This window comes from Vanessa tameamea, chromosome 8 (genome assembly GCF_037043105.1).
Source record: "Vanessa tameamea isolate UH-Manoa-2023 chromosome 8, ilVanTame1 primary haplotype, whole genome shotgun sequence".
In the NCBI taxonomy this organism is placed as follows: Eukaryota; Metazoa; Arthropoda; class Insecta; order Lepidoptera; family Nymphalidae; genus Vanessa; species Vanessa tameamea.
Window position 1 is genome coordinate 11044090 of NC_087316.1, and position 24815 is coordinate 11068904.

The 24815-nt window shown below is 33.0% G+C and overlaps 1 protein-coding gene across 17 annotated transcripts in view; it reads right to left on the bottom strand.

Moving 5' to 3' along the window:
* The window catches only part of LOC113404816 (rho GTPase-activating protein 23), a 319300-nt gene that overhangs the window by 76300 nt on the left and 218185 nt on the right, over positions 1 to 24815 (bottom strand). The window lies entirely within an intron of this gene.

The following is a 24815-nucleotide window of genomic DNA, read 5'->3' on the forward strand; positions in this document are numbered from 1 at the left end:
ACCAAAAACATTTATCGTTGAATCTTTCCGAGTTTTTCACTGACACTATTTACAAGGGATGGTTGTATTCATATGCCAAAAATAACCTAAAAAAATTAAATTTGTTTCATAGATCGTGAAGTATTAAGAAGCGCTCGTAAGTAGTTACTAGCGCAAGAAATAATTTACAACGCAGAACCAGATTGTGAGTGTCACGACAACTATTCTGTAGAACGACTAGTGGCCGGACGTCATAACTATCTAAGGAGCTTGCCTGTGGAGTTGTCAATAAAAAGTCGTAGAGCCTTAGACGTTTTATCAAAGTATATCCATACTACAGAGAGTGAATTATCCTGGATGAGCTTACTTAGTAACAGGAAAATCGTTAAACTAAAGAAATAGTTGTCTCAGGCTTCAGTTTGATAAAATATTTTAATAGACATTTATTGATTCCATAATATACAAATAAACTAAGCAGTATGTTCGTTTAATGGGAAGCCTTTTCAATTGGCGCTGCTTTAATATAAGTAAGGCAGACGATGGCACGTTACGCACGTCTGATTGCGAGCAGCCCACGCTCTGTCGCCGGTTCTGTGATTACAAGTGCAAGTTTACGACAGATTTATGAGTCTAATCCTTGAATGATATATTATACTTGATTAGTAATGAATTTAATTTATAACTTCCAATGTTTTCTGTTTAACTCAAAATCAAAAATGATTTTTTAAAAACATATTTAAAACTTAAATTTAAATCATCGAATAATTAAGTTCATAATTCTTTAACCTATGCTGACATACGCTCTGTCACTGATTTGTTTCAATGTTACTGGAAACCCCATGACTGGAATAAGCCCAGTATCAGGTTTCTAACATAAGGCCCTTATAAGTTAACCAGATTTTCTGTCCACGTTCCCTTCCGGCTTCATAAGGCTGCCGTTTTTTTTCCCTCGCATCTTCCTTAAGTATTCCTTTTCGTTATTTGAAACCTTTTCAATTAGAATTCACACATTATGTAAACCGATAGTATTCGTTGTTACATTTTGTATAACAATATTATATAAACTCATCACAACCCGCTTTTTCCAAGACGAGAAAATTTAGAAAGAACTTCCTGATTGAATCGTATTAGCGATTACGTCGTCGATATGACGTAATCAAAACTATCATCAGCCTGAAATAATTAAATTATGGTTTATTATAAACATTATATGTTATGCCAATGATGATAGTCAATATTTATGTGAAGAGTGAGGTCAAGGCATTATATTATCCTATGATTTAGGATCATCAGAGTTCCTACGTGAAGTGGCGCAATTCTATTGACTAATAAAATATGAACTTAATAATTAAGACTATAGAGTAACATATCGCTTGAACAATTTTCTCAAGTTATTATAATCGCTACTGGATGGTGCCGTGATTCGTTAACAGCTTTATAGATGCGGTTAATATTGTATTCCAAGGTTTAATTAAAGGAGAGTTGTTCGTCTATGACAGCCTGCGGTTACTGACAGTGTAAGTATTATTTAATGGCGGTCTTCGCGCTGTTTAATAGTAGATTGAAAGTGCTGTGATCATTGGAAAACTATTAAATTAAGGATCGTGGGTATAATTATATTTTATTGAAACAATTCAATAAAATATAATTATATTGCTGTGATATAATCATCGATAAGAGCTTTCTCGTACGTTTAAGACATATACGTCTTAAATATTTATTCTACCAGACTCTTATGGTAATTATTACGATCTGATTGCTGTCACTCTATCTCATGTTATAGCATGCTTCAAATAATATATGAGACAATATACTCGTAATAATAGGCATAAGATAGCATGTATTTATTATGAAAATAATACTTCGAGTCATACTAGAGTGAGAAGAAGCTTCGACCTTCAGGTAGCCCATTTACTTCTCAATGTACAATTTAATTGATCTGATAGATATTGCTTTTTTATTGTTACCTCAGATATATTAATATATCTTAACGCATTGATATTTACTTAAGACTTTATGCCTTTTTATTATAACTAAAATAATAACGCTACAGCGTCATTGAGTTTAAAGTTCTTAAAATAGACTATTCATTCAGTTCTCTGCGTTATCTCTTCAAGTACTAAACCGATTAAGCAAATGAGCTTTCAACCAACGGTCCATTAATCTAACTAGCAAAATAATCTCTACTTCGTCCGGTAGACTTCGTTACAATATTTTTTTATCAATAAACAAACATTTGTATTTTAGGTAAACAATATACTTACTTTAAATTTAAAGTAAATATATTTGTGCGTGTGTTTTTGTGTTAAAACGTGATGGTAGGGCGTTGTGCAAGTCCGTCTAGTAAGGTTCCACTCTCTCATCAGATATTATACCGTCACATGATTAGTATTGTTGCGTTCCGGTTTAAATGGGGATTGAGCCAGTATAACTACAGGTACAAGTTTGGTGGCGCATTGGCGAAGGTGACCACTTACCATCAGATGGCTCATTTGCCCGTCCGCCTACCTATATCATAAAAAAACTGCCATGCCTATTGAATTTATATAGCACGTTATTTAATTAACTGAATATTTTTGTAAACACTTGTACAGAATAATAAACCAAAATAGAAGAGGAGCCTTTCGCCCAGCAGTGGGACATTTGATAACTGTTACAACGACTACAGACAAATATATATATATAATAAAATATTGTATTAAATGTACGTAGGCTTACTATTAGCGCAAAAAAATAGGTTAAGCTACTCTGCGGCGTCCCGTTACCTTCTCAACGTTTTTATCAGAGCAAGAGCCCTGACAGCACCCTAAGTGCCTCGTAAAAAGTTATCGCCCTCTATTTTGCGGTATAAATATTTACGAGTACTAAATGTCCGGCATTTCATACCAGTATAAGTATCGCACTCGCCTACCGGAACCACTTTCTTTGACGTTAACTCTTTTTTACCTCGACGGAAGAGTTGAGTGCACTTACGCTCAGCCGTAAATCCCGACAAGTTTTTACAACTTTAATTTTAATTACGTCTGCGAATTTATGTGCGTAAATTTTTACGATCGTTCGAAATGTAATTATATATATTTCAGTACATAAACAATTAAAAATAAGTTGTTAATCCGTAGTTATATATGTGTGAATTAATCATTTAACATTTATATCGATATACGACTTAATTTAATTTTACACATTTTTATAGCTCGCCAATGAAAGCTTAATCCTGATACAAGCACGCAAGACATAAACAATGTTATAGTTCCTTAAAATTTCTGGAAAAAACCTTTTTCGAAACATGTATGTGAAAAAGAAGAGGTTCATATTATTTATTTAAGCTCACGTGCACTTATGAGAAATAAAGGCGGTCAAACTGTACGTTTGAGTGCCTTACTTTATTCTTAGGCTTCAATAAAAAGCAAGGTTGAACGCCTCGTGTAGAAGGGTTTGTACTCTCTAGAGTGTCGTGTCGTGACTAACCCCGGACACAAAAAAGTACGCGACTCCTAGCCTTGGTTTTAACATTCAATATAAATGTATGTATTTTATGCACAAGATATTGAGTCTATATATAATTCGTTACACATAAATAAGGATTTATGTAGGTAAAGATATCTTTCAAAATAAGTTACTGTACTTTTATGGGTAGTGTACTGTATTGTTAAGGAGAGTTGTTTTTAAAAATGTAATGTATCTCTCTACTACTTTTTTAATTTCAAGTTGTTTTCAAGTATTCAAGTGTCAACTGTTATAATTCAGATCTACATTTTTTTATTTATTATATTTGCTCATATACCGTTGAAGTCGGAATCCATTTATAAAAAAATATCCCGTTAACCTTGTTTCTAAAGGGTATTTCTATAACCACTTCGACAAGGTGTCCGGCATATTTCTTTGATATTGTTGTTCCTTTATTTGTTAGTCTGTCGATAGCACATTGAAAACTAAATTAATAGTCACCTCAACAATTATCGAACGAAATTTACAAAAATATTAATAAGACCTTGATAACATGGCTGGAACTTATTCTGTTAAAGTTATCGTTGCATCTCTTTAATACACGAACATGTCACGTACATAACTATGAGCAGTTTTTACAAAATCATGATTGTAATCACAGATATTATCTGCATCAAGGTTACAATTTATTTCATAAGATCATAAGGTTAAGTTGCTTTTTATATTTTTTCGATGATAAAAAATAATATTCGACACTGTCTAACGTTATCAAGACGATAATAAGGCTGTGGAGGCGTGTGGCCGAGTTATTCAATAAAAAACAGGGTTTGAATGTAATACGTAAGTGAGAATAGTTTTTATAAAGGTTTACATCTTACGAAGCGAGGTTATGCTCTCAAAATTATTCTTTTAAAATGTCTTATATTCTTAGTTTACTAAAGAAGTTTTTGTCACAGCCAAGCAACAATGAATAAATTTAACATTCTTTTAAAGTACAAATACTATGTTTCAGCAATGCACCTTATTACTAGTTATTTTTAATATGAGTGATTCAATCGTGTATTTGCATTAGAAGAAGCATTATAATGCCCAAAAGTATTAAAATCAATTCGGCAATTGAGACCTAACAGATAAGACAGATATACATGGATTTATTAAATTAGTATAATATCATCATCAGACATCAATATTTTAACAAGAGCGCCAAACTAGTCTTTACATAAGATATCCAATAATAATACCATCACAGTTTGTGCTTCGTCACTTAGTAAAATTTTCCGTACTAAAACAAAAAAAAAAAGAAACGTAATACCTATTGTTTCAAAGATAGTTTTAAATTAAAAGTCTGAAGTTAGATCAATTTACTGATAAGTGATAAAGTCGATTGCTCACATCTAGGAGAAAACAGATGGGAAAACAGTGACAGGTCGAACTGGAATTTTATCTAGGCTCCGTTGAGATAGCCGATCTGAGTAAGAGTTCACTGATCTGATCTATTGCATTTGAAGCAATCAATGTAAGCATGTATAGAGCGGAAAACGCACATTGTATAATTTAATACGTTGTAATTCAAATCATATTTATGTTGCTTAGATGGGTGGCAGCATCTTAACGAAAAATGCTCAATCAAGTTCGTACAACATCATTAAGTTTTGATGTACGTGTGTACGTGATTTTTACTTTTGTTTATAATTCTATATAAAGAATCGGGAGGAACATTGCATATTATGTCGTTAATGCGCCGCCACCCTTGAGGAATAAGATGTTATGTCCCTTGTGCCTGTAGTTACACTGGCTCACTCATCCTTCAAACCGGAATACAGCACTGAATACAGCTGTTTGGCTGTAGAATATAAGTTGAGTGAGTGCTGCCCAGACCGGCTTGCACAAAGCCCTACCACCAAGTAATCACAATCGTATATATATATTAGTACCCATTAGAGTCGCAATGGTTAGTAAGACTTCCAAAATTTCTTCATTATTTGACCGTCAGTTGGTTACAAAAAGCGCCGACGTGCAATAAATAGGATACGGAAATGGTGATCAGTTAATAAGCATATAAACATTAACATTAACTACCGATTTCAATCGAGTTGGTAATATACGTTCAATAGCTTCAATTAAGGCTAATAAAAACAATATTAACAATTGTTGTAATTCTTAAAATCCCTCATAAAAGTGTAATAAAAGAGCTCTTTTAATATTAAAGTAAGATCGAAGGACAAGGTTTTACTTTCATTTTTATATTAATTTACTCAAGAGGCCGGAAAACTTACTGTACCTATCAATGAAATACAAAAACAACTAACGAACTAAATATATTTACGAAAATTTTATATGAAATTTGTTTAAATATTTATAGTTAGGTTAGTTTAGTATGGTTTTCATCATCAACAGATTTCCACTTAAAAATTAAAATCATTAATACTAAATCTCGCAATAAACGCCAAGTGCTAAACGAACAATTTCCTAGACATTGAGCTCGACGTTGAAAAGTGGCCGGTTTCCCGTAGTTAAATCAATCGAGCGATTATGCCGCCTCTAATTGATTAGCGCACGCTATCGATACACCGGTATTTGTGTTTTGTAACTTAATCCCGACACTATCTCTGTGATCTCTGTGGTAAATCGATTGGAACTAAGACCCTGATAGGGTATCTTAAAATAGCAGCCGTTTAGAAATAAGGGTTAGAATGTTTTCTATTGCACTCAACGAGTTTCTTAAAGTGCTATATAATCATTAAAAATACTTTAATAGAATAATATCACATAAAAATATTATTTCAATATAAAAATATTTTTTATTCAAACATATTAGCAATGTTACTTTACAAGAATAAATTTATGATAAGCTTCTGAATGTAGATTATACTAAGAAGAATGCCAATACAATCGTCATTTTTTTATTAATTAAAAATCGTACATATATTAAATAATTTCCTGAATAAAAGTCAACAAATAAATCATCAAGTATTACGATCGAAAAGTTTCGATACAGCACTATTCTAAGCCGTATTCAATGGAATTGTATCGGAACATTTACAATTCAATAACAAATCAGATATGTCTCGGAGCGTTGGATGCCAATAAAGCACTAAGAGCGAAACACACGTAAGACAACCGAACGAAACAACTTGAGATTTATATCGAACGCTATAATGTAAATCTTGGCCCTTAATTAACTTTCCCGCATCTCATTACTACCGCCAACGACAATGCAAGCGAAGTTAACAAACTACGATAACTGCAAAACTCTTGCTATTATTTCCACTGACGTTGTATAAGCACGAAGGCTTACAAGAAACGTTATAGGATTAAAGAATTAGAGGATTACGTACGAAGAAAAGGAAGGCTTAGAAGGATTATTTGCAGGCTTCAGACATCGATGATTGAGCAATACTAACAGCGGCGTGAACAAATTTCTTAGATAAGATAAGCAAATATAAAGACTCTAATTAAACTAGACAGAAATCATTACAGTTACATAGTCATCATTAATCATTCTTGAGAGCTACATCATCGACAAATTAATCTTATACTCGTATGTACTCCGTTCTACCGTATACCGTTGAGATCATTATCATACTATTGAGATTCTCGTAGAGATCTTACACATGCCATATTCAATAGCTGTTTTGTCATCCGTCAATTAACACGTATCATTACATCGATCATTATTTTATTTGAATAACTATGTAAAAACCGACATAAAAAGTGAAAATTACCGCTGTGAAATTGAACACTTATCACATTACGATAACTTATCGTCTATCCGCCATTTCATTTACAGCGGTAGAACTTTGTCAAGGCCTAGAATAACTGCTGGGTGAGTAACCACTCATTAGCAGCCTGTAAATTTCCCACTGCTGGACTAAGGCCTCCTCTCCCTTTGAGGAGAAGGTTTGGAGCATATTCCACCACGCTGCTCCAATGCGGGTTGGTGGAATACACATGTGGCAGAATTTCGTTGAAATTAGACACATGCAGGTTTCCTCACGATGTTTTCCTTCACCGCCGAGCACGAGATGAATTATAAACACAAATTAAGCACATGAAAATTCAGTGGTGCTGAGTTTGAACCCGAAATCATCGGTTAAAATGCACGCGTTCTAGCCACTGGACCATCTCGGCTCGTAAGTAACACTCAGCAGTTATTCTACTACCAAAGCCGTACTTTGTGTCACTGTGTTCTCATAATGACATTATATCTCAGACGTTGACTGCCGATGTATTTCTGGTGCATGTTAGATATATTTTTAGAATACCAGTGTTTATGATCGGTTTTGACCATTTACGATCAGGTGACAAATAAATAAAATAATGACAATTCACTCACATCTATTTTCTGACCTGTGAAGCATTAAAAAGTGCAGGACTGGCTAAGATTTAGTTGACATCATTAAAGTCATTGGTTGGATAAATAATGTCTTTTGAATACAAGAATAGAAAGCACGTATAAAATAATTAATAAACTTGTTAAATTTTGTTGTTGTTGAACAAGAAGTGTTAACGGTACCGTTCGTGGGTTAATCGCGTGTTATTCATATTTAACCTTCGACCTTCGCGGGCTTTAGCTTGTCAGTTATATGTTAAAAGTTTAGAGTTAATTATTTCCACTTCATTAACATATTGTGTCAACTGTCAATAACATTATTCGCTAGGGACTTAATTTGAGCTTTTGTATGTATTTTTTAGGAATTATTGTTTATTTGTTTTTTATTTCAAGAATAGTATAGAATAAAAGAAATTTATTTTACTAATACTTTGCACAAAGTTCTAATTAAATGCGTAACAGAATTGAGCTTTAAATTATGATGTAGGACAATGAGGGTGAAAAGGTGGCCTTATTGCTTCCAGCAATATTTTCCAGACGAAATCCAATGTACGAACAAACATATTTCCTTATGTCAATTTTGAAGTTATTAGTAATTTTTGTTTTTATCCGATAAGTAAATGTAAAACCTGTGATAAAAATGGAGTGGAGTGAACTCTTAGCCTTTTGGGGCTCAGGATAGAACATATGACTTCTACAGCAAATGGTCAGTTTACTATTGAGCTATTAAGGATTATAAGCCCTTTTGATATTCATCTCGGTAAAAATTACTTCGATAGCTTTAGACGTTTTATTGACGATGACGATATATTTTTTTCAACCGTTAACTTTGTAAACGAGTCATGTAAAATCCAACAATTTCCCGTCAAACGAGCCATAACTTTCCATTTCGTCCAATCCGCTGCGAGATTTCAATACCACTCTCTCTGGATTGGCTCATCGTTATTCAAGGTAATGACTGTTTCAGTGACATTCATTTAACTGTTTAGTATACGTAAATTTGTAATAAAACCGAAAGTAAAACATGCAATGGCCAACGATCTATTTTTTTTTTTACTTTCTCCAATAAATTAAATGCATTAATATCATATAAGAACCTTATCTATAGAATTGTAATAATTATCTTATAATAATATTAAAATAAGAAACCATGCTCAAACAAGTCCAGAACCGAGTGAGCCAAGAGTACATATTCTTATTAAGAATCGGTTATTAGGATTCAATTCAATAAAGTATTTAAATAGGAACATTTTGAATAAGTTAAAGTATGTTGTTATATCGAAAATAAAGTTTCAAACAACTTACTCTCACCATGAAAAAAAAATGCATTTCCAGCGAAAAGGCAAGAAACAAAACATATAGTGTACGTTCATCCCATCGAGTCCTGAACTCATAAAGATTTTATAACAAAATATTCACTTCAGTGTACACAACACCTTACATGAGTAACATTACCGTCGTGTTTTTTAATAAAATATTTAAAGTTCACTAATTAAAACTTACTTCGACAGCATAATCATCGGTCGACTCCTAACAAGCTGCATTCAATACTCTTTCACAAACGGAACCGTAACAAGCACACGAATCTCTGACGTCATTGGCAGTTATCCTATTTATCGGTCGCGGGTTGTTATAAAAACGACGATACGTAAACGACTGTCAATTATTACAATGTTAGCGGTCGAACTACGTCGGACAAGTCGGTTTAGTTTCGTCAGTGTCTATCACAGTGATTTATGATTGCGGTAGAGTTTCCAAACGATACTCGCCATTGTATACTGAATTAGGAACGAAGAAATTTCGACACGTTAATTGTTAAGTTTTAGCGATCATTATTTGTACAAATGAACGTGATCGCAATACTGCGAGGCATTAATTAATGCTACAAAAATTACAAAATAAACAAATGCCTGAGGCGCTCCTTTTAATTATTTCAAAGTTTGTAACTATGTATTACGATAATATTTGAAATAAACAGTTACAATAAAATTGAAGTGTATTGCAGTGGAAGGAAGCCTTCGTGTATACACGCAGACATAAGGTAAAGCCCGCAGTATAAGGCGATAATCCTTATAAGTGACTGCAGATCCTTTTACTTCTTCGAATGACGCAAGTATCGAGTATCGATGTCTTTATTAATAGTATATATTATGAGAAAACTATATAAGTGGTTCTATGAACACAAATAAACAAAAAAGTGAAAACTGTACTTAAATAAAATATTACTAAAACTAAATATTCTTTATTTAAGTAGGTTTTGTCTTGTATGATGTTACAGTATTAAATTGAATATATGTAACTACTATATGTAACGAATATATGTAACATTGGTTCGGAATGAAAATTCTAACGAAAAGAACCGGCAAGGATTACTTTCCGCCATATTACAAAATAAACACTACATTATGGCAGCTATTTTCCGCTACATTTAGCTGTTTGAAAGCCTTCGTCGCTGTTAAGTAACATTGGGATCAATCCTGCGTACAACATTAACATATGCTTTAATACCCTTAAGCGACGTTCAAATTGGTGCCTTGATACAAAGTCGCTTTAAAGCGACGTCGCAATTGCCCCGATACTGTAACTGTCAGATGATCTGTGAGATCGAGAAAGTCATCCAAAACGATCGTGTTTTGCTGAATATATTTAAATGGAATAAAAGTTCGAAAACGTTTTATATAATAATAAATAAATATAAAATAATAATATCTGTTGATTTATTTTACGAAAACAAAAATAAGTATTGCAAAATATATTTAAACATTTGTTTTTAAACAACGCCATAATTTTTGTCTTTGACACATTCTTTACGACTCGTTTAACTTTATGGGTCGTACACGATTTTAAAATACTTCTTGCTCTTTATCTTTTAAATGAAACTTAAACAACTGTGGGTATTTTACGCGATATTCATTCGTAATCATTCACTCATAAGGAAGGACTTTTAATTATTTGTTAATTGAATGTAGTCCTGAAACTCTTTCCGATATTCAAAATGTATAATTGCATTCATTTCCCGGCAATGAATCATGTAGCGACGCGGGAGCGCATCCAGTGTGCCGATTTCGAAAATAGACCAAGTTGACACATAAATAATATTAGCCGGATCGTAAATACTGGGCGTCCAGCTATGTCTATATTGGCGTGAATGACGTGAACGCTTAAGGCGGGAAACATCATTACAAGTTTTATTTTAACTATCTGACATCGGAATGACGAAATTACACGTTTCATTTATAAAAAAATGTTATTCTTCAAAGGAATTGTTTTTGGTAGGTGCGCACTACGGAATGGTTTTAAACAAATTATCAGTTTAGAATGAAACTTTGTATAGAAGTTCGTGGTTATGAGTACAAGATATTAATTGTTAAATCTTTTTGGAACTGTGATCCAATAAAAGGATTAATCCTTTATTTATAAAATATGAAAATTAGGCTGTAGGCAACGCAGGTTATCAAAAAAACTCACACTAGAATATTCGGTGGGTTTCTGTATGTAAACGTTATCGTAGCCCGAGTAGTGCTATGTATGGTACACGGCTAGTATTACAATAAAAAAATGAATAAGAATTTTATTATTATATTATGAATAAGAATTACAGACACTTGTACGAAGTGTCTGTAATTCAAATGACACGGAATCTGCCGGTCTTAAATGAACCAACAGCCTTCGGTTCAAGAATCTAGTCCAGGCGTGAACTATGTAATTCGTTTGTTTTGCCCAGAGGCTTGCTCGTTAAGACGTAACCTACTATATGTTGATGTTGCGGAATACTCTGACCAAATCATTGGCTAAGTTTATAAAAAAATAACTCATTAAACAAAAAACTGTGAAAATAAACTCTAACTCACCGCAGAACACGAAAGTATAATGTCAGGATGTGATGCGACATTGACAATAATAATAATAAGGATCAATGGATCAAAATATGGTATCTCCGTAAGTCGTTTTTCAACAGTTCGAGAGTGAGATACGAAGTGAATTCTTACAGAATCGCACAGCTGCTTTATGGAATTACTTCAACAGTAGTGTCAAAACTACAAGTAACAAATAATTTAATCTATTTTCTATCATTGTAAACATGATGTGTGTGAGTGTAGTAGATGAAGAGACGAATGAAACGTGCCTGTGAGTGCCGGAATTATGCTTGTGTGGGTGTGGAGAAGACACAGAGACCAATGAGGGCATTTGTGTAGTGTGTTTATGTGAATAAGTAGAAATGCTCTAAACATCGACAGATAAAAACGCACATTTCAGTTGCTTTTTTAGATTTATAAGTGCCGTCCTTTATTGCTTTGCATACCACGTCTTGAAATACACCAACTAATTTTAGACAACAATACAGATTGTATTGCGTTCCTGTTCGAAGAGTGAATGAGATGGCGCAACTACTGGCACAAGCACATTAAGTTGGCAGAACGACTTAAGAAATGTTGTGTTATTCATAGTAAAGGCACGAGTGATCATTTACCATCAGAGCGGTGATTTGCATTTTTGCCTATCTACTATGAATAAGTAATTTAAGATATGAGGATTATTGCTACTTGAATATTATCCGTCACTTATTCATTCATTTTGGTTTATTTTTATTTTCTCTTAACTGAGTTGCAATGGTCTTACCAACATCGTTGTAATCTTGATGCCAACATCGAAATGATAAAACGGATTTACCTGGAACAATAAACAAAAATTTATTAATTACAGTAAATATATAAATTAAAATAAATTGAAAGCACTGACATAAACTGCATTGATATATAATAATTGTTATGAGCATGCCGTGTACACATGCTTAGGAATGTAATCTAGCTCAAAATTGTGTAAGTCCGTAATTTTAATGTATTTTCTGATTGTGTTATGTTTGTGTACCTATGAATAAATAAATAAACTATAATTTGCTAGTACATTGTACAAGCAAAACTACCTTCATCGCTGTTGAGAAAAGAATAAAGGCGGAACTAGCCTTGATATCCCGTCTGTTTCGTCAAATATTTTTGATGTATTTACTAATATTATAAACACGTCTGTTGAAAAATGAGCCATATGTCATAGTATTTGCATATTCCCAAAACAATAAACGTTTCGTTGCAATGCAATTCCAGTTATTCGAATCTGACAGTCGGCGCAAATATTTGCCTCATTTGACTGCTTTGATGTATAAACAAACGCCGACTATAAACATACATACGGATATTTGCATTATTTGCCGTATATGGTAAAAGAAAATAAATTAATATAATCAAATCGATCGTCCACACATCGCTATGTTCATACATTTAATGCAAATATGCGAGTTAAGTACGGTCGAAGTTTTAAATATGTTTTTCTCTATAGTAGTAATGTACAAGTACTTAAAAACCTGAATTTGCTAGTATTTACTTGGTGGTAGGGCTTTGTGCAAGCCCGTCACCCACTCATCAGATATTCTACCGCCAAACAGCAGTACTCAGTATTGTTGTGTTCCGGTTTGAAGGGCGAGTAAGCCAGTGTAACTACAGGCACAAGGGACGTAACATCTTAGTTTCCAAGGTTGGTGGCGCATTGGTCAGGTAAGGGATGGTTAATATTTCTTACAACGCCATTGTATATGGTGGTGACCACTTACCATCAGGTGGCCAATTTGCTCGTCCGCTTACCGATATCATAAAAAAAAAAATTATTCGTCACTCAACCTTCACGTTCAATTTTATCTTTTAAAAAGTCGACATTAAAAGATTGACCCTTTTATTACAAGTCTTACTAAATGTATGTCATATTTAAATATTCGTGACAAAAGCCAATGAGGCTTTCCTCAGTCTCGTTTTCTGTATTGCCATCATTAGGGTAATATATTCATAGCATGTCATTGAGAATAATTTCAAATAATTCCCTCTATTTATGTACTTGGAATGTTATTTCATTATGCGACTTCGTTATGATAGTAAATATGAGAACTTACGGTCTGCTATTTTACATAAGCGGTAAAAAGTGTTTTTTTTAAAGTATTCTTTTAATACCCATATTTATCGGTATAAAACGAAATCTATATCTAAACTAGGATCTATAACCAATACAATATCAGATTTGATATACTGATGATTTGAAGTCTTTATATAATATATTTCATGTAAATATTTCTTGTTTCCTTTTTAAAGTAACGCAATGATAAATTGTTTATTTAAAAAATATAAATAACATAATTTTTTAATAATATAATCTGTGATTGTAATTAAGAATTATTAAAGATAATTTTTTAAACAACCATTAAATCGAATAAGATTATAAATAAATAATCTATTATATTTTTAATAAGCAATTAATGCTTAATTCATATTCCTTGATTAACGCTAATAGTAAAATTACCTTAACTATGCGAACAGCACATGTTGCATCTCGAGAAATCGCATTAAAAATTACATAATGTACGTTATATACCGGCTTTTAGTCTACTTAAAGGTAATGTTAACAGCTATTCTGCAATAAAACGAGCGAGCAATACACAAGAACTCGCTTAGTCTAACATACGTTTTAAAGCGAGTTTTGATGTTTTCAAGACCTTTAAACTCGGCATTCAGACGAGCTTATGTTTAATTAGGTAAATTCTAGTATCTGGGTCAAACATGACATTTGGTATCCTTCGACTGCGTCTCCCACCGTCAAGAGACGCGGTTTATGATTTTGTTTTTAACAAAATATTTTTTACTATTCTACAATATAATTTTTTTAGTATGTTACTTCGCACTTTTGAGGAGCACCTTTTTATAATATATAGTCACATAGGCCACATTATGGTAAGTGAAATATTTACCATTCCATACATCGCCAATGCGCTGCAATTCTTGGGGAGTAAGTTAAGTCCCTTGTGCCTGTAATTAATCATCCTACAAACTTGAACAATATTGTTGTATTCTACTGATACAATATGTGTATATATGCCCGGAATAGCTTGCAGGAAGCCCTATTACCAAGTAAATTTACTATTTTATTGAATTCTGGTAAAGGAAACAAATCGTTTATGTAAAGTCGATAGTAAAATTTCAAAAAGATAGCGGCAATATCATCGCGAAATGGTCTCAGAGCCCTTGACAGCTGTAAATCAACAGGATGTCTTATTTTAGCGTCCGATGATCTATGTTTGTCGTCTAGTAGTTGCTCATAATTAGTTGTGCCAACTGTTACTCAATCAGTGCATCTAGCAACGTCTCTCGGGAAGTCCGCCTACTCGGCCGATCAGACGATCTGTTGAATCGTCATTTGTCACTTTCAATAGTGCTGAAAGTAAATATAACGACTAACTAATAACGACTGTCCGGCGAGCGATGCAATACCTTACTATTACTTTATTTTTTTCTTTTACTTTATTTACTGTTACTTTTGTAAACAACTGTCAGATAAAACTGGCGCTTCATTAAGTTATTGTACATTATTGATTAGACGACGAACGTGCTAACAATAATAATTATACAGAAGTTTCAACGCATGTAATACGAAAAAAATATAATAATTTCTGCACATAAAATTTGACTGTTTGGTTGAGATCTAAATAGACAGTATAAACCATTGAAATATGTTTACTAGATGCTGCTAATTGTGTGAGTATCTCTGTGTGTAGATGGATATATATTATACACTCAATTATTTCGCTACATAGCAATACTTTGTTCATAAAGAACATAACGTCTTAGTACCCATGGTCGTTGGTCAGAAAAGCACTTTTAAATTTGTTCATTGTGCAGATTAACCTTAATCCTAGTCTTGTATCCAATTATTGTTGCTTGCAATCCTCCTATCAGAATCCCAACAATCGAATTACTTTGAAAATGGAATATGATGTTATTTTCAACATCAACAATTAAACGAAACCAAATAAAATCTTATCATACATATTTGTAATATAAGATGAATTGTAATAATATGATCAAGATTATTTGTTGTCGTCTTGTTGACGTAATTCTTTTCTCAATGACTTCCATCATTCAGATAAGTTGCCGAGACTGCTGTGTCGTCAAGAAGTTAGTTTAATGAACTAATATCCTATATTAATGTTGAATAGCCCTCGGGTGGAATGCGGAATGGCTCTCGGCAATTGACGTTATCCACTTAGGAGCTTCTGTTGATCCATTTATTCAAGAGCGGTTCAAGTCAAGAGCGATGACAGGCCGCTTGTATTGTAACGATGTTTGGACATTATCCTTATATAATATACTATATGTGTGTGTATACATATAATGGATTTTCATATATATTTTTGAATAAAAGACTTTAGATACTCGTCTGGCCATTTTGAAATGATAGCTTTTTTCTTGGGAGTATGGAGGGAGTTTTTATAATATTGTCCTTATGGTATCTCACCACCAAAGGGCACTGCCATATACAGATACACATCAAAACATGCATATCTATGTCCGTACTGTTCAACCTAGCGCCATTAATTGTGAATATCCACAGTATGGCATAAGGAATCTCGTATACTTATGTACGTATCGGGAAATATTTTCTTAATTTCTTTTGCATATTTGAAACTTATTTTGCTAACATACAAATTAAAATCACGTTGGAACCTCTGTTCTATAATATATCATTGTTTTTGTTATATAAACCTTAATAAATATACAAAGACTGGAAATACAATAACGTCTGCCAAGTTTACTTTCTATATAAAACAATATAGTAAAGGGTATGCTGTTCTAATATATAATTTTATAAATTATTGTTCACCCGTCTGTGGTATCACGCATCAAGCTGAAAAGACTGACTAAAATTAATTAAATCTTGACACGATGATAGCCGGGGCCGTATTGCCTAAAGACAATTAAGGGATGAGCCCTGCATCACTAAATACATATATATCATTCCATCAGGTGAGCCTCCTGCTCGTTTGCCACCTCTAACATAAATATATATATATATTTATATATATATAGTTTTTTATTAATTTAATTTAAGATTCATTGTTTGAGTCAGCGGACATTAATTAAAAACAGAAGTGAAAAGTCCTAAAACTTAATTTGTCCTCTGGTTCTTAATTCTATCGAGTCTTGTAACAATTTATGATCTGAATTTTAATATTCGCTTCATTTCTATGTATTAAAGTCAGTATATAAACAAAACTAAGTATTAAATTTTGTCTACTTCTACCTATTATAATTTGAATTTGACATCATTCATACTTAATATATTAGTAAAGGTAAATAATAACAATAGATAAACAAATGTATACGTATAAATTAACACTGAAATAAGCTCATCAAAATCAAAATATCCTTTATTCGAGTTGAATAGAGTGGAACTAAATTTATGTGTAACCACATAATGTACACAATACGATAAGTATGCAAGTATGCGCGATAAAAAAAAACTGACGATCATTATTGAAACTACACAGATCATTGAATTCAGGAAGTATCTTGAGGATGCTGTTTTTTTTATAGAGTGGCTCTATCTCAGACCACGAACAAATTAACTTACGACGGCGCATGTTGTACACGAATGTCGCAACCCGCAACATCAAATAAGCCAAACACTAATATAGCAACTACTTAGTTTCCGTGTAATATGAAAGCCGAGACGTGTTGGATCTAGCGAAACTAATGAACGTTAGCTTTTAATGCCTTCAAGAGTTATTTATGCGTGTATTATCTAGGCAATACTTGTAGCTGTCTGCGGCTACGACTGAGTGTATTTCAAAAACAAGTCTACGACTAAAGATATAAATATTTACTGTGAACGTAAATCTTCAATTACCCAGATATCTGACGTGAGAACTGTTAATTTTTAACGTATTTGAAATCTTAATATAACGTATAATTATAGCAGTCTGTGATTTTAACACTCGATTAACAAGCTGTACATAAAAACAGGCAGACGAGGAAAATCTATATCGAATACTCTCGAGTAGACCTTTAGGGAGCCGAGATGGCCCAGTGGTTAGAACGCGTGCATCTTAACCGATGATTTCGGGTTCAAACCCAGGCAGGCACCACTGAATTTACATGTGCTTAATTTGTTTATAATTCATCTCGTGCTCGGCGGTGAAGGAAAACATCGTGAGGAAACCTGCATGTGTCTAATTTCAACGAAATTCTGCCACATGTGTATTCCACCAACCCGCATTGGAGCAGCGTGGTGGAATATGCTCCATACCTTCTCCTCAACGGGAGAGGAGGCCTTAGCCCAGCAGTGGGAAATTTACAGGCTGATTATGTTATGTTTATGTATAGACCTTTATACGTTCCTTGGAAAATTCATTAATGTATCCAGACAACCGCAGCAGAACAGTTCGCGTAATAATGTAAATCAAAACATACACGCATCAACGCACGTTAAGATTACTAGCAAACCGAAAATTTAATATCAACCAGGCCAGTCATAAACTGCGGAGCTGAAACAAAAGATTGCGCAAACGCTTTAGGGGGAAAGTGACGCATGTTATCCCGGCTACTCTTGTGCTCCGCATTTTGAATTTCGAAAGTTCTCGAAATGCAATCTTGGGCTGTCCGAACCATATTATCTCGTTTGACTCCTACAGAGGCATCTTTTGTCACGATTATGATGCCTTTGAAAGTGAATCGAGTTTTTATCACCACTAGATGATTGATGACGTACCAATAAACGAATGCTTTATGTGTACCGATGTACGATGGGTTTACTTGGAGAGAGAAAGTGAGACGCATGCAGCTAAATTAATTATTGAATTGTTTTTGTTTCAAAACCGGTCACTGTAAAAACACTTTGGTTCTATTAGCAATACTTTGTTCGGGCATCTTTAAATGAACACGTTAAATACAACTAAAATTATACACAAAGACGGGTTGCAAGACAGTTGCAGTACGTTAATCGCGTCGACTAATTTTTTTAGAGATTAACTTTCTTTTTAACGCAAGCCCGCGCGTTTAGAATTACGCGGGTGGATCCCGAGAAGCCCGACTCTTATCAATAATAGGATTTTTGTTACTAAGTCCAATAAGAACAGCTTACCAGCGCTTTACTAAGTTTTAGACTCGATCATCTTCAGAAGTGTATGTTTATGAAGCAAATCCATATTACGTGGAGCATGTTAAAATGGTCTTTAATAGTCCGGAACACCGGTTCATAGCTCATGGCTTAGAAAGTCAGTCGGTCCTTTGAATCGACCGTAAATAATCGATTTAACCATTTAGTCCTCTCTCCAGATTTGGACGTGACACTGAAACGTCACCTAAGTATTATCCTAAGCTTACGCTAGATGAAAGTAGGGCGCTACGTTCTATTTATAACAATAACATTCTCAATAATGGATACAACTTTGATGTTAAACGTGTTTTTCTAAATTTAGAATTAGAAAAAAAAAAAATGATTGAACATCATATTTCCGTCACTTCTCGCCGCTATTATATCCATTGTAATAAATTATTTATTTTACTTTCATTTAAGTTAGGACTAATTAGTTCCGTTTACAGACCTTCCTTGTAAAATAATAAAAAAGAAAATTTATACAATAATAATTCGTGTTCAACTTCACTTTTAATCCATTTCCTAGTGGCAGTGATTGATTAAAATATTCATATAAACGTTATCTATTTTAGTAGGAAACCAAATACCTAATAAACAGCAAATCATCGCTTCATCAAAAAATCCAGTTGTTTAAATACGTTTTGGAAATACCAGACGTGAATAAAGCAACTGGATTTTAGTTGTTAATTAAGAATGATCGTTGTTGAAATGAATCTTGGCGAACTTTCGTCATTAATAATTTTAAAAAAGATCGTAGACGTAAAACGAACCCGGAGTAACTGTTTCTACGCGATCCAACCAACATTACAATGTTTAATTTAGATTTTTACGCAAACTTTTTATATGTATTGTATAATGATGAGACATTGTGATGACGTCCGTACTACACAATTTGAAGACGAGTTAAATCGTATCAGACTGTAACTTAAATACTATTACCGTCATGTTATATTTTGAAAATACTTCATATATTTTTATAATCTAATTTGTTCAAATGCAATAAGCAAATATTTATTGGAAATTACTCTCGGTTTTTATTAAATTAAGAGTAAAACTGTGAAATACGCGGAATAACTCATCTCAGCCGCGCAAAATTCAATTAGAACCAACTCCCTTCTGTGCTACAATATTTTAGATATTAATATAATGTATGTATAATAAATGTTGAAGAGGTAACGATTAACTACTTTTGAGAAAGTTGACTCGTCGCAACCTATAGGTTCTAATAGTATTTCATGACGTGAAATACATATATATAAAAATAATATTAACCAGCTTTATCGAGAAAACGAGCGACGCATATTTAACTCTAATATGAATTACAAAATGACGTAGACCATCTGCTACGGCTGTCGAGAATAATCGGACGATTTTTCGGGATTATGTATTACGTGATACATAAAAATAATAAATGTCGCATTCGTGAGACTCGCTGAGTTACGTAAACTATGACGCAACATGAACTTGCCGGGGTCAATGTCGTGTGTGTAAGCCGTGGATACGTTTAAAATACAAAACCTTCTTTGATAGTTTTGGTTTTTTTTATACTACTTTTTTTAAACTTATATTATTCAGGGTAGCTATTAATTTTACGGACGAATCAAAGGTCGCCTAGAAGACATTATTTCTAATTCCATATAGAATAACATTCTTTATGTACATATATAACATGTGTACATTACGTATATTTCATCATCATATAATATTCATTAAAATAAATTCATTAAAAATGTTTCAAAATGCCGATTCATAGTCTACGCATTACTTATTTTAAAATGAAAATTTGACAAAGACAAACATGCAAAAAACTCATCCGGACCTAAATTAATAAAAAAAGACTTTGACTTAGATAAATTATATGCTGTTATAGTAAAAAAAAAACTCAGTCAAATAGACATATAAAGAGAACATTGACTATTTTTTGCCATACGATTCGATAACAAAGAACCACCTACTACCTTTTACGACAAGTATTATCCAATGATTAGAAAATAGATCAACGTGAGGTCAACGGCCTCCATTAGCGGAATATATTCAACTTAGTACTGATAATGACGGAGCGATTCGTCATTATTTTTTATCAATTCGATCCATTGTGTTCTATTTAACAAGTTAGATTGATTAATGAAAGAAAAAATGAAGTCACGTTTTCGATAATTGCGCGGAAAAGTGCACACGAACTGTCTGTCTGTTATATTTGTTGATGTGAAGTTTAGTAATGATAAAATAGCCATACACATACATACATATAATTGAACTCGATTAGTTAAGAAGTAGAAATACTTTTTTTCGAACTATTATAGTAAAACCTAGCAGTTCCCTTGATCTTTTTATATGTACATATATTCCGTAAAATTCTTGACATTTTATAAATTTAAATAAGCTTTAACTTAAAGATTACGTGTAAGTATTACTTTTTATATAAACCTTAAGCTTCTAAACCATTGAGCTATGAAATAAATAAAAAAAACTATAATAAATGCTTATCAACATTTAGTAAAGAATATATTTACAAATTTTCATCAACGACTTTCCACTTAAGTGTCTATAAGATAAGATGACTGTTAGCGTACATATAATAAATACTCTAATCAAATATACTTTTATTGTTAAATGATAAATGACACTCGTATCATGTGTAAATTACACTAATTACCGCCACAGTCGTATGAAACGAATGTTTATTGTTTAGTTTCCGATAATAAACTACCGCAAAGACTTCAGCAGTTGCCTGATTGATACGGCACGTCAGGTACTGAATACAAAATTGTACAGATAATTTATTAAGTTTTAATATTAATCAACAGCCATCAAAGAAAAAAACGAAAATTAGACTTCCTTTATTAAATATAGATAACCTGATCTTAAAGAAACCTTAATTAATAATACACATATATTTAATTGTATGATATAATCACGAAGAACAATTATCTTCTACAGAATACCTTGCTAATTCGGTCGTAGCTTTACATTGAATATACGGTAGGTACACATTCTGACTATTTTTTATGTACCCATGTTAAGTACATAATGTCTTGTTAATTAGAACCATATCAAAGTACAAATAAATAAATCTTTTAATTTACTGATTCAAAAATACTTGTAAGATTTTACGCGAATAAAGTATATATTTTGTAACAAAAATAAAGTCTTAATGTCTCGAGTCTTATCCCTTCGGCTTTAGTACGGTCGTAATTAACGGGCGTGTTTGTTTGAGTGCGGGAGGGCCGTCAATCACATCTTCGAAATCACCCTCAAGGTTGGAGTGATTATTTTTTCGTGTTTCCTCACACTGGCCGTGATCCAAAGCCAATACCGGACGTCGATTCACGAGTGTTTGAAAATAGCAAGTTGTAGATGTTTTCAATTTTGTATTTAAATATAAAAAAACCGACCAAGTGTGAGTCGGAGTCGCCCATGAAGGGTTCTATACCATTATCTATGAAAAACGGCCAAATAATGATGTCTGTTGTAAATTTATTTAGTTGAGAAAATTTCAACTGTCTAACTAGTACAGTGTATGAGATACAGCCTAGTGAACCCGGAATCATCGGTCAAGATGCACGCGTTCTACGCACTCGGCCATCTCGGCTATACTTCGTATATGTGATCTTATAATACAAAATTCTTAGCTCTATCCAATTTGCTGCTAACATAATTTCCTTAACTCGAAACTGTTTCTTAATTTACATCCCACTTATACGGTATACTTTATAATTATAATGATTTATATATTTATAAATTTAATTCAAAGCTTGAAATTAAATATAACCCCTTTCTAACTTATCTAGTAGTTTAGTATGTAAGTTAGAAGTAACATTTAAAAGGTGAAAAGTAAACTTTATTAGAGCGTATTGATGACAGATCATTTAAATTATTGAAGCGTGACTTTTAATTTTTAATTTAAATATCATTTTAATGTGCTGTTTGCGATAATGCTAATAATTAAATTATTGCAGAACACTACATATTAATTTTCGCAATGATACGTGTTGAATCGCACTCGTGTTATAAACATGTAATCAATTCTCGGTTATCAAAGCAATGAAAGTTACATATTGAAACAACCTTCGCGAACATTTTATTACACAGTATAAAAAAAAATTGATCCGTATTTTTAGTTCGGCGCCAATTCATTGTAGCGTGTTTAGTTTAAGGATAAACTAAATTTCTTATAAGATATTTTTTTAGATCATGATTAATTTTAAAGATGAACATAGGATTTCTAATTCAGTGTCTGGTATAAATAATGATTTAATGTAAATATTCGAAAGGGTCTTAACTCTTATATTATAAGCTAGCTGAACCTGCGGCTATACCCGCGCGAAAAATATAAAACACAATTTCGAACCACCTTATGTTTAGAGGTGAAAATCCGTTCTTAGAGGATGTCCACAGTCTATAAAAAACCTACCTGGCAAATTACTTTAAAGTCTCTAGGTGTTATAGTTTCTGAGATTTCGGGATTAATCAGTGAGTGATTTTTCGCTTTTATACATATAGAAATAGATATTATACATGATATAAATATAAAATATATGAAATATATATACACGCAAGTCTCTGTTAATACAGTCTTCTTAGCAAACAATGTTCTGTTATTATGTAAATTTTTAGGGAAAACAAATAAATGAGCCTCGGGTTAGTATTCGCCTTTCCCCGTAGTCACTGGCTTTGATACTCTAAGCAATTAATATCACGTATGTGATGTGATATCAGTTGTCTCTGAAGTGATAATTGTGGGTTCAAACCCGAGCAGCAGTACTGTTTTCATGTGCTTATTTTTTGTTTATAGTTCATTTCGCCTTTAAGGTAAATGCAAACACTATGAGGAAATTTTCTGGAGGTATACAGTTATCTACATCAGAGCAGCATGGCGAAATGAGATCTAAACATTCGAATCAAGATAAGAAGAGAACTTTGACGAGCAGTTGTAGTATTAATGTCTGTTGATAGCATTCAAGTCAAGAATCATCTTGACTGCGTACACAGACGTATCCTATAAGACTAGGTCTTATATGAAGCTCATTGGGCAATTTTGACCAGCAGTAAAGTAATAAACTGTTACAAAATTTACTTCACTAAAACAGTAGCCAGTTAAAGATAACAAAAGTCATCGGAAGGTTCGTTGTCACACGGCTGAGAGAGCAATATCCTTAGATAAAGGGCATGAATTTCAATGAAACTAATAAAACGATTTATGTCCATGATTAAGATAAATGTCTAAGATTTCAGTTTTTATTTATACAGCTCTTGTAACTTAATTACTGATACTTGCACTCCGTTTTATTCTCCAATTAACAGAACAAGTATCCACGATATGGGATCGCGACATCTAGTGTGGATATCAACAGATAAATTAAAAAATCGTTACTGGTGTTCTATGTTTAATTAACAGTTCGCCTATTATATTACATACTTTATTAAATATAGCTCATATATATGCGGTTACACATAAGCAAACGAATGTTACATTAATACAAAAATAAAATAATAAATTATTGTTTTTTTCCAAAAAAATACAATAGTTTTAGCATTGAGTAAAGAAAATAGGATAAGGCGATCTTGTCTAGGAAAATGTAGATCTGTCTTCACGATTTACATACAACTCAGGGTCAAAGGTTTGAACCGAAAATTAGTATTTGCGCTCGGGTAAATCGCACGTGGGACAATTTTCCTGCGTACGTGTCACAGTTACATATTCACTACACATCGCACTCTCGAGTAAAAAGATAGATAATCTGAATAAATATGTTAAGGCGTGATGCGAAGTCACTCCAGAGTTACCTTTACCCAGCGGACCAAGCAATGCTAAGGCCAGGCGACCAGACCATCTGGCGTCGTGAAAGCCGTCGTAAATTCATAGAATACTTATGCTGATAGCATCCAATGTTCGCGGTGAGTTAAGAGGCCTAGGAATTTTAATGTCTCCATTATAAACACTTCTTTGGGCTCGAGTAGATAAACGTCACGGCGCAGGTCATGAGCTTATAAGGTGTATGTTTACATGCCTTTGAATAATTTATGTGTCGCAAGCAAATGGAACAGATCGTGCTGCAGGTAAAGGTCCCGGCGTACGGAGCAT